This window comes from Carettochelys insculpta, chromosome 1 (assembly GCF_033958435.1).
Source record: "Carettochelys insculpta isolate YL-2023 chromosome 1, ASM3395843v1, whole genome shotgun sequence".
In the NCBI taxonomy this organism is placed as follows: Eukaryota; Metazoa; Chordata; order Testudines; family Carettochelyidae; genus Carettochelys; species Carettochelys insculpta.
In genome coordinates, this window is record NC_134137.1 from 209,987,081 (window position 1) to 209,998,970 (window position 11,890).

Here is an 11,890-nt window from a genome sequence, read left to right on the forward strand (position 1 = left end):
CCTCCTCACTGGAATGGAAGTTGTCTCAGCAATTGGTTTTGCACACCCTGCCGCATTGGCAACAGGACTGTTCACAATTATGGGACTAAACCGCTTAACAGCAATTGTCCCAGCACCCTGAGAAATCCAGTCCGACAACAGCTCACACTTTAAAAACAAAGTAGTACAAGAGTGGGCTACTAAGCATGGAATTCAGTGGACTTACCACCTCCCTTGCCGACCCCTGTCCAACGGCATAGTCGAGTGCTGGAATGGGCTGTTAAAAAAACACCTGAAGCCCACGGATGGCACTTGGGGAAACAGGCTGGATGAGGTTGTACAGAGACTGAACAACCGACAGACCCCTACGGGCAGTCCAATCAGCAGAGGATTTTTCCCTACTGGGAGAAATTTCTCAGCTTCAGCTGCACCGCTCAAGGACTCCAAATCTAGTTCTGGAGATACTGTTGTAATTAAACACCCTAGCCTGGGAACACAGACTCATGTACTGCACTCACACAAAGGTTGGGGTGTAGACTGCTTTAGACTCTAAAAGGGAACCAATAACCATTACCGAGGCTTGGATCACATCCAAGACCGGCTGACCTTGTGTTTTCTCTCCAGAAAAGAAGGAACCACCTGGAATGCACACCTCCCTGGGAGGAAGCAAGGCAATGGCCACCTGTAACATCAGTACACACCAAAGAACTTTAATGTATATAATATATGCATGCTGCTAGATGCCATATTAATACTAACAGACTCTTAGTAATTGCTATAGGCCTAGTTGTGTTGTAGCTGCCTTCAACCCAGATGACAGCATAGCACCTCAACTCCTCGTCATCTTCCTGACAACCTCGCTGACCTCTGCTACACCTAAGCATCCCCTCAGGAATGCCATCCAGCCCATCGTCTCCACCACTGGTGCCACGGATTGCTGGATGTGTACCCTGCTGAACTCCTCTACCACATTGGGAACTGAGTTTGTCCCTCTGAACCTGAATAATTGGTGGGACAAGAGCAACATCTTCTGGTGGGGACCAGTCTGTTTTGATGACAGCGACGTCCACTCCTACCTTCGCCACAGCCCCGAGGGTTCATGCTGTGATAGGGTGAACTCCTACTTGGATAAGGAATCTGGAAGTTCTGGTTCTGGTTTTGTTATTGTACCCCATAACGGGATGAGGCTTGCTGGGATTTGGTCCCTGACAACCTTGTCATCCTGGGTGCTGGGAGGGTGGAACTGAATGTCTTGCTTCTAATTCCTCGGAGTGGAAGCCATCACGTGCGAGGAAGCTCCAAGGTTAAGATGGGCCCTTCTGTCCCGTCCTCCCACCCAAGCTGGTGGGGGTAGAAGTAACTGGTTTGAACTTTCTGGATTAGACCATAATTCCCATCTGCCTTCCTGTCTAATTGTTCTCTGTCTGAGTGTCAGCAAGGGATGGATGGGTCTCAAAGTATGCAGTCCTGGCCCAACAAGGAGGATTTTGTGCTGTAATTAACCAGTCTTGCCACTTTTAGGTAAACACTCAGAACAGATTAAACAGGATGTATCCGCCATCAAAGATGCAGTTAAAAATCTTACATGCTGTAACTAAGAATGGAAAGATCTCATGGTTAAAATGGTTAGCTCAACAATTAGAATTTTCTCTTACTCCATTCCTGCATTCTATTGTAACCACTATTTTGATTGTTCTTATCATAGTAGTTGTGTTTTGCATAACACTGTGCATCGTTAGGAGACTAATTGACGTGGCTATCTCCTCCACACAAATCCAATACATGGAGCTGACAAGTGATCCTAGCCAGTTCCGCGATTCCCCACATACTAATCGGATCATTGGGCACTTTTAGACTTCCCCCAAGGAGGGCAAAAGGTGCTGGCATCACCACCACCTTGCGTTCTGGGATGTAGTGTGGTGCATCAGGGGGTGGAATGTAGCCAGACAAAGTCTCCCCCTTACAAGCCAGCTTGCTCGTTGCCCCCTCCCCACTGAGGAGCACACAGGGCACGGAAATGGCTGCTGACAGCACAGTCTTTGATGCCCTCATTGAGGCCCAGATATGCTAGCTTATCGTGACCCTGAGAAGCAGAAAGTAGAGATGGAAGGCTAACAGGCCAGACTGTCAACAAGAGGGAGGGGGACCCTCAGAAATCACCCCAGCTGGCATTGATCAATATGATGCACACACACAATCACCCAGAAGGGGACGTGCCCCGCCCGCACGAAAAGAATGTCCTGTACTCCTAAACTGCTTATCTCTTGTCTTACAAGTGCAAACTAAGAAAGAAATGCCCTTGTAACAAACTGGCGTCACAAAGACAGACCAGTATGATCTGGCACCATAGATAAGAAAGAGAATACATAACCCAAAAGGGGTATAAAAGATGGGTCCAGCAGAACTCTAACTTTGAGTGCATCTCCACCAACTACCTGCTGGTCGGGTCAGGTGATTGCCTCCCGAGGTCCACAACTGGGGACGCCCAACCTCGTATTCTTCTTTCCGCGGAATTGAGTGACTGATCCAGCTTGGCTACGCTGGTATCGAGGGACGCAGAGAGGGTAAGATACACCCATGCTAGGTCTCTGACTTTTTTGTGCACAGCTAAAGAATTAGAGCTCTGTAACTAGATGTCATTGTGCCAAGATATCATTGTGTTAGATGATAACAGATATCTTTGTATTGGATTGTAACGTAACTTGTTAACACCTGTACTTTGCTAGCATATAAGAAGTAAACAATAGCCTTTTGTAACCGCACGCTTATAACTGTAGCTTAAACAAACCTGTAACTAGTTAAGCTCTGAGCCTAACTATTTTGTTAACCCTTTTGTCACTGCAACACAGCCGGCACAACAAAAGAACTTTAACCGTTTGGTTACTACAGCCTGGCCGTGGGTGAATGTGCTATCACCCACCCCCTGATATGTGCTTGCCGCACCAGCTCATCACTCCCTGTGTGCCCCAGAGTCTCATGTAGCCATAGGTACAAACGTTCCCAATCTACTTGGGTGGCAGAGGTTATTTAGCTGTGCAGCCGGGGTGTTATTCTTTTGCTTAGGGGTTGCTCGGTGGCATGGTGGTACTCACTAGGCATTCCCACCTTCCATAGGCCTAACCCCAGATTCATGTTCCTGAAAGGGTCTCCATGGGCAAGCATGATTTTCATGGCTGTCAAATATCTACTGTCCTTTAGTTGCCCTGAGCCATTACTGATGATTCATTTGAGTTTCAGTGTAGCACCCGTGTCTACTTAGAATCCTTTTTGCCAAGAGGCCTAAATCAATATCCAAGCCCAAAATAAAGCCCGGACTAGCTGTTCATAGGGGCAGGTGGTGGGTCTCCCTGCATGGTTTTCGGGACTGTCAAACACCTCAATTTTCAGGTGCTGACTATAACTGCGAGTCTTTTAGCTGCTCTGAGCCATACATGTTTCAATGAAGGTGATGTAGTAGCTATACACTTACCACAGTTATCAAAATAAGGCTTGCAGTGGGGCATGTTCTTGTCTTAAGGGTCTTTTTTTTTTTTGCAAGTCCAAACCGGGCTGTAATCTGGGGTCTTTTAGCTGTCCTGAGCCCTAAGTATGAATGATTCATTCGAGTTTCAGTGTAGCACCTGCGTCTACTTAAACACTTAACATGGCAGGGGAAATAGGGGAATGAAATGTGGAAAGCTGTTATCATATACCCACATCTACTTGTGGGGCTGGAATGCAACAGGTCTCAGGGAACTGTAGGAAAGGTTCCCATAATACACTGCTGCAGCATTTGATTTAAGCTACTTGTGTGTGGCAGAAGTAAGTTGAGTTTGTGGTGAGCATGTGGGAAGGCAAAGATGCTCAAAATCGAATGGATAAACCACTGCGTTAAGAAACTTATTTTAATAAAATTGATTTTTATCTCATGGTGTAGACACAGCCAGGGAATACCGCCTATTTTGAAATAAGCCATAGTGCATTCAATGGCTCTATTTTGAAATAGGCTCTGTATATGTAATGCTGTATTTGAGAATCACTAAGTATGATTTCAAAATGCATTTTGTGGATAGTAGCTTTATTTCAAAATAAGCTATTTTGGGATTGCTTATTTTGAAATAAGGCTACTATGTAGACATACTGGCTGTTTCTACACAGGCCACTTTCTCCGAAAGTGGCATGGTAATACACAGCCCGAAATATGCTAATGAGGAGTGGATGCAGATTCCCCACGCCTCATTAGCATACAGTCACGTGATTTGGAGGCCGGAAGACCGTTCTTCCGGACCTCAAAACGCCATTTAGCAATGCGGCCCTGGGGGAGCTTCCGGAAGGAAGTCCTTCTTCCGGAGGCCCCTTCTTCCCAAAAATTTTTGGGAAGAAGGGGCCTCCAGAAGGACTTCCTTCCAGAAGACGCCTGGGGGCCATACTTCTAAATGGCATTTTGGAGTCCGGAAGAATGGTCTTCTAGACTTCAATCACGTGACCGTATGCTAATGAGGCATGGGGAATTTGCATCTGTGCCTCATTAGCATATTTCAGGCTGTGTATTACCATGCCACTTTCAGAGAAAGTGGCCTGTGTAGAAACGGCCACCCTAAATAACAGAGCACCAACCCTAATTTCTGGTACACATTCCTTTGGCTTCTTGACATGTAAGCTTGTGAATTTAAGTATCGGAGGGGTAGCCGTGTTAGTCTGGATCTGTAACAGCAACGAAGGGTCCTGTGGCACCTTATAGACTAACAGAAAAGTTTTGAGCATGAGCTTTCGTGAGCACAGACTCACTTCATCAGATGCTGGTCTTGGAAATCTGCAGGGCCAGGTATAAATAAGCCAGAGCAAGGGTGGGGATAACAAGGTTTGCTCAGTCAGCAAGGGTGAGGCTTACTACCAGCAGTTGATCTGGAGGTGTGAACACCAAGGGAGGGGAAGCTGCTTCTGTATTTAGCCAGCCATTCGCAGTCTTTGTTTAAGCCAGAGCTGAGGGCGTTGAATTTGCAGATGAATTGTAGCTCAGAAATTTCTCTTTGGAGTCTGGTCCTGAAATGTCTTTGCTGTAGGATAGCACGCACACAAATCAGATATGAGAAATGGCAATTTACAAAATCCCGTAGGACAGCACTTCAATCTCCCAGGCCACACAGTAGCAGACTTAAAAGTAGCTATCCTAGAGCAAAGAAATTTCAGGACCAGCCTCCAAAGAGAAATTTCTGAGCTACACTTCTGAGCTTTGAGAGCAATGAAAGGACTGTGAAGACTGAACCACTCAGAAAAAAAGGGTCATTGTGAGATGTGATCTTTATGTACAGGGATCTAGGTGCTACAGCTGGGAGTATGACTTAGCTCTACTGACCTGAAGGATATTTATTTGAATCCCTGGTCACAGCTCTCCACAAACAGACCTACATGTTTTTTTTAATTTAAGCAAATTATTTTTACTATATGGCTCTTCATTCTGGCATTATTTCAGCTCAGTGGCTCTGTCTACATGTGCCCCCAACTTCAAAGGAGGCATGGTAATCAGGGCCATGGGAGATGACTAGTGAAGTGCTGTGGTGAATAATCTTCCCCCATGGGAACCTCGAAGCCTCAAACTTCCATGTGCCGGCATGTGCGTAGCCGTGGGCACTTCGAAGTGCCTGTGGCTACTTTGAAGGCCCTTTACTCCTCAAAATTTTGAGCACTTCATTAGTAATCTCCCGTGGCCCTAATTACCAGCCATGCCTGAGAGCTCATTAATGATGCCACCACATGGCACTGTTTCTGAAACCATGATTCATGGCTTTGAATTTGCATGCACTCTGACTACGGTATAAGTGAAGAGTGAGCTAATCCAGATTATAATACCTCAGTTGAACAATATGCCTTCCTAAATTTGAACTACAAGCTGAACCTCTCTAATCCAGAACTCTCTCATCTGGCAACATTTATAATCCCCCATGATTTGAGTTAGATTGTCAGCCACTTATCATGGTCGTGACCAAGTTTCCTTTGGTCTCATAAGGTTTGTTTCCAGCCACCACTCCTGGCTCTTAGTATTCTGTGCTGTTATTTAGCCATAATTTACCCCTAAAAGTCTTTTAAGGGCCCAGTAAGCACTGGAAATGTTGGCAATGTTGCTAGACAATGTTGACCTCCTGTGATTTGGCAAATTCTCTCATTCAGCACTGGTCAGATCCCATGGGTGCCAGAGGTTCAAACTGTACTAAAAAGTTCTAATGAATATCTATGAACGTCACACTTGCATGCCCACCTCTCTCATTCCCAGTTTTGGCCTGAAAAAGAAGTGAAGGTACCACAACTACCAGAGAAGAGCTGTTCTTACCTTTATGACCTGTCTGGAACCAGGAGATCCAAACAGAGGGGCTATTTTCATCACATGTGCAGCCTAATTTCTCAAGAAGCAGCTTGGGATACATCTGCTCTGTGGGATTCTTATCTGAAGTGATACCACCACATTGCCATAGACTGAGCTCTCTCTAATAATCCTGTTCTTGCTTTGTTACACCCTTTAATATAGTTCATTGATACTACTGGGACAACTATTCTGTAACCAATGCAGTGAACATTCTTAAAGAGAATGGCTGGCAGAGAAGAAGAGTGGTACAGTGATCAGTGCACTAGTCTGAGATTTGGAAGCCCTGAGCTCACTTTTCTGCTCTGCCACAGACTTCCAGTGTGCCATTGAGCAACTCACTCTGTGCTTTGATTTCCCATCTGTAAAATGGGGATAATACGTACAAAGTTGTGAGCATAAATACATTAAAGATTGTGTGATGCTTAGATTAGTGATAAATGGGGCTCTATGAATACTTAAAAGAGATTAAAACTTTAATAATGTTCATTCTACAGCACTGAAAATTCTGTCTATAAGGGGGATGAGGGGAGAATGGGGTTTCCCAATTATGTCAACAGGGCATGAAAGTCCTCTTAACACTAGCATAGATCTCCATCCTGACCACAATACCAGCAGCTCACTTGACCGAAGACATGTCAAACTGTTTCTATGCTGCTGTTAAGGGGCTTTCTAATAATGCTAAGCTAACGTAATTGGAAAAAAAATCCCAGCCCACCGCCCCCATGTAGATAGGAAATACCTGGTAATGTGAACTGCAAGATTTCATATGAGCCAGGGCACTGAATCATAATTAGTTGTACAACAACTCCCTGCCAAAGAAGAAATTTGTACAAGCAGTGCTGAATGAAAGTGAATGGAGCTAACTAAAATCCAAGGAATAAAATTCTCTAACCAAACATACTTAGATAAATGCCTTCTCCAACAGTTACCGGCTTGCTAATCTGTAACAATAAACTGAAACATTTGTATACAGCACTGAAGGGAACACTTGCCCAAAATGCTCTCACATAGATTTTTCCTTTGTTTTACTTGATTTACAATTAAGTGCTTGTTAACTACTAGATTTGAGTGGCTGAAGAACTTATAGGGGCTAGGAACATACCATAACCTCTTACATAAGACTAGAGTCAAATAAAACATTTGCAAATAGAATGAATAGAGATGATAAGTCACGATTACAAATTTACCTCTCTGCAGTACAAAGAAGAAGCGAGGTAAAGCAGGCAGAAGCTGAATGATGGGGAGGAATCACAGATCTGCTTACAATTACTGCAGTTGGTTAAAAGTTGGAATTTCTCTTGAGGGAAATTCCAAAATTTTGAAAAAAAGTTCAGTTTTGAACTAAAAGTAAAAAAAAAAAAAAAGTCATACTTTCATGTAGAAGAGGTTTTTTTTCCTGTGTGTTTAGAACCAAACAGGGCATTTTATTATGGAAATTTCAAAATGAATTTTCCCTTGAAAACCAAAGCTCCAAGGCCCCAGATGCAGCTGTGACTCTAGGGCATTTTGCCCCCTCCCCCAGCTCTGTGGCCTGGAGCCAAGAAGCTGTGGATTCCAGTGCAGTACAGCAGGCAGACTGCCCTAGAGCCATAGATGTGGGACCTGACTCTGAGGCAGCCTGTCAGGATTGGCAGCATTTGGCTGGCAGAAAACGAGGCAGGTAAGTCTCTATGCCTGCCTTGCAGGTAGGGCTCCACTGAAAGATGTGTCAAATGGACATGGCATGGAAAAATGTTCTGTTGGGAAATTTCCAACCAACTCTAGCAATTACCACGACTGACTGGTTCTCAGATTGGCTAACTGCATCCAACAATGACCCATAGCTATATGTGTAGGCTAAGAAAGAAATTGTGTTCCAACTTGTCTAAATAGCAGGTATATAAATAGAAGGAGTGGGATTTCTTCCATGAGCCTCTCAAAGCCACAGCACAGATCTTGCAGCCAAAAAGGTAGAGTATGTGATATTAAGCCATCTTTGGGCCCTCCCCATCGTGAGCTGCTCCTGGTGCTGAAGGGACCAGAGAGGTCATAGACATTGGAGGGCCTGCCAATGTTACAGCCTTTGGTGCTATAACATCAAAGCACTGCATGCTGTAATCCATTCTTCCTGCTTCTTACCCCTATACTAGCTCTTGGGTGGCGGGGGGAGGGGGTGTCCCTAAAAGGAAGCTGTCTTCAATATGTGCTTAAGGTTGGGATCTTCCCTTAACCAGACTGGGAGCCTTTTAATGCCCCTTTACCCCACTCTATTCCCTTTATCTGGCCTAATGGGGATAAGAGTAGGAATTAACACCTCACACTGTATTGTAAAGTAATGGTGGTGTGTGTGAAAAGATACTTATTGGTGTTAATTATCTGGCATGCACACACAGGGGACCCTACCTTAGATGACCTTTTCTGTAGGTATTGATTTCAGCTCCTTTTGGAATAAATTGTCTAGAGATTATTGGATGTTTGAAGAGGGCAGGACTTGCAATGGGTGTGTACGCAATCTTTTCTTTCTGCTCTGTTTCTAAAAGGAGTTATTCAAGAAGATACTCGAAGCGATAGCCTGACACTGTCTGTTAATCTTGTTACATCTTACAGAGGTCAAGGACAGCTTTTGGGGGTGTGGTGATTTAACAGTGTTGAAGAACACATGTATCTAATATGGGCTGAGTGGTGACCACTACCTTAAGACAAAACTGTCTCACTTTATCTATAGTGATGCATTCTCTGCCCAGGTAGCTCCAATTCCATTTAAAAATGTGGCAACCATGGAATATGGGAATTTGGAGCTAAGTAAGTGCGCATATGGCTTTGCATGTGCCAAAGAGGCACACATATCTTTGGCATTCTACATGCACAACATGAGCTCACACAGAAACATGGAAACTTACAAAAATTCATGCAAGACAAAGATGATTGTGATCTCCTGTGTAGTTCAGAGGATGTACATTGCGCACACTTCAAGAGCTTCTGGTCTAAGAAGTATTGCCCATTCCAGCTGTATTTCCAACCTGAAGCATAAGTCATGTCAAGTAGGTTGAATCTTTCAAAATGTTTAGGTGAATGTGATAAAACCGCTAGGCTACTAGCCAGATCAAAGGATAAAGAGATGTTTTTACCTTCTGAAGGCTTCTTAATGATAATGCACATATTGAACTAATAGTGGATCTCAGGTTCACTCCTTGTGGATGGACATTCAAAGCACCTCTTCCACTGGCATAGATTGGCATCCCACTGGCAATTTCAATGAGATGGATGAACAGATACAGTGTAAAATTTTCTTAAGCTCCTTAGTGGCGTAGGGATGTGAATCCCCTTTTCAGAACTGGCATATGCCTCAGTAAGGTTTTTCAATAAGGTGTGGGCATCAAGATCCCCTTTCAAAAGGGAACTTAAGCTTGTAAGTCACATAGGCACTTAAAAATTCAAACCTCTGGATAATGAACTGACCACTAGCATTTATACTTCTGTTTTTGAGTTGAGGCACTGCCATAGGTAGAATGGATTTTGCTTTCGTTGCTGCTGATTATATAGCTGTTCTGTGCCAGTGCTTTCATGAGTATGAATATTCTTTTATAATAAAATAGAAGAGTTATAACAGATTATCCAAAACTTCTTAAGAAAATACTTTTAGGTCAATGCACCAAAACACTCAGGACGTAACCAAAACGTAAGTATTACTGCCAAGAACAACCTGTTCACAGAGCAAATAGTTTGCACACTGTATGGATTAGAGGAAGCTATTAAGACCCAAAGAAATGGCCATACTGGATCAAACTAAAGATCTATCTATACCAGTGTCCTGTTTTTGAACACTGGCCAATGCCAGATGCACCAGATGGATTGAACACGTCAAGCAGTCACCAAGTGCCCCATCCAGTGCTACCCTGAAACCCAGCATAGCAGGGCTCCTGTGGGTTCTGCCTTTGCTCTACACCAAAGATCACTCAGACACCTTCTGGCTTAGTAGTATCCAGTGGCATTTACAGGCACAGTGCAAACCCACCACTTCTCACCACATCAATGAGGGTTCTAGCCTTAGAAGCAGTAAGGAAGTGCTACCACCTTCCTCCACATTCAGGCATCTCCCATCCCCATTGCTTCCTTCCTCTGAACCTTTATATAAGCCCTAAGGCAACTGGGCTGGCAGTTGTTCCACCTCTGGCAATCAGTCTCAGGTTCTTCTACTCAGCTCCAATTCACTTCCCTAAACTGGAGCTAGAGTGACAGAGGGCTGTCTCAGCCATTCCTGGGTACAGACAAGCACTTCCCACCTCTGACAAACGGAGGCTAGGGACACCATTCTGGCATATTGTGGCTAAGAGCATTGATGAAAATATCCCCCAGAATTTATCCAGTTCTTTTTTGAACCCTGTTATAGACTTGACCTGCACCGCATCAGTTGACAAAGAGTTCCACAGGTTGAGATGGCTTCCACCTCATTTATGCATGCTGTTCAAATCTCACACTGGGATTTATATTTACATCACATGCATCCTCTGCAGCACAGCAGATAGCATGGGGTGTTATAAAGAGACACTAGGTTTCATTTTTTTCAAATTTTGAGGAGTAAGGGAACTTTGAAGAAGCCCCAGCACTTCGAAGTACCGATGGGTGAGCTGCGGCTAGACGCATGCCGGTACTTCGAAGTTTAAAACTTAGAAGTTGCCACGGGTGGTGTGGGGGGGAATTTGCTTAATGAAGTGCTGCCTATGCATGGCAGCACTTCATTAGTAAACTCCCAATACCCTAATTACCATCCTTCCTTCAGAGGAAAGTGGTAGTGTAGACAAGCCCCTAGTGTCTGCATGTTCAATGGCTCCTCTTTCAAGTAATATCCCTTCATACATAGGCCGTTTCTACACAGGCCACTTCCTTCGGAAGGGGCATGCTAATACATGGAGTGAAAGATGCTAATGAGGTGCAGATGCAAATTCCCCATACCTCATTAGCATAACATCACATGATTTGGAGTCTGGAAGACCATTCTTCTGGACTCCAAAACGCCGTATAGAAGCGTGGCCACCAAGGGGGCTTCTGGAAGGAAGTCCTTCTTCTGGAGGCCCCTTCTTCCCAAAAATTGGGAAGAGGTGGCCTCCGGAGGAAGGACTTCCTTCCAGAAGCCCCTCCAAGGGCTGCGCTTCTACACGACGTTTTGGAGTCTGGAAGAATGGTCTTCCATACTCCAAATCACATGACATTATGCTAATGAGGCATGGGGAATTTGCATCCGTGCCTCATTAGCATCTTTCACTCCATGTATTAGCATGCCACTTCCAAAGGAAGTGCACTGTGTAGAAACGGCCATAGAAGTCACCAAGTTTACCCACATAGACTTACTCCTGAACAGCTAAGTAATACATTGCTTTGTATGTTTAAAACCAGTGAATTAAAATACAAGCATGTCCTCCTCATGTGTAATGCAAATGGATACTCATTCTTTATTCATCCTAAGTACATTTAACTAAAAAAGATGATTCTAGGAAGATGAGTCTCAAGATGCAAAGCTGGAATCTATATTGATATTTTCAAATAATCCATGCCTTAGTGAAGCATATAAAAACAATGCTTTAGTTTTGGTAC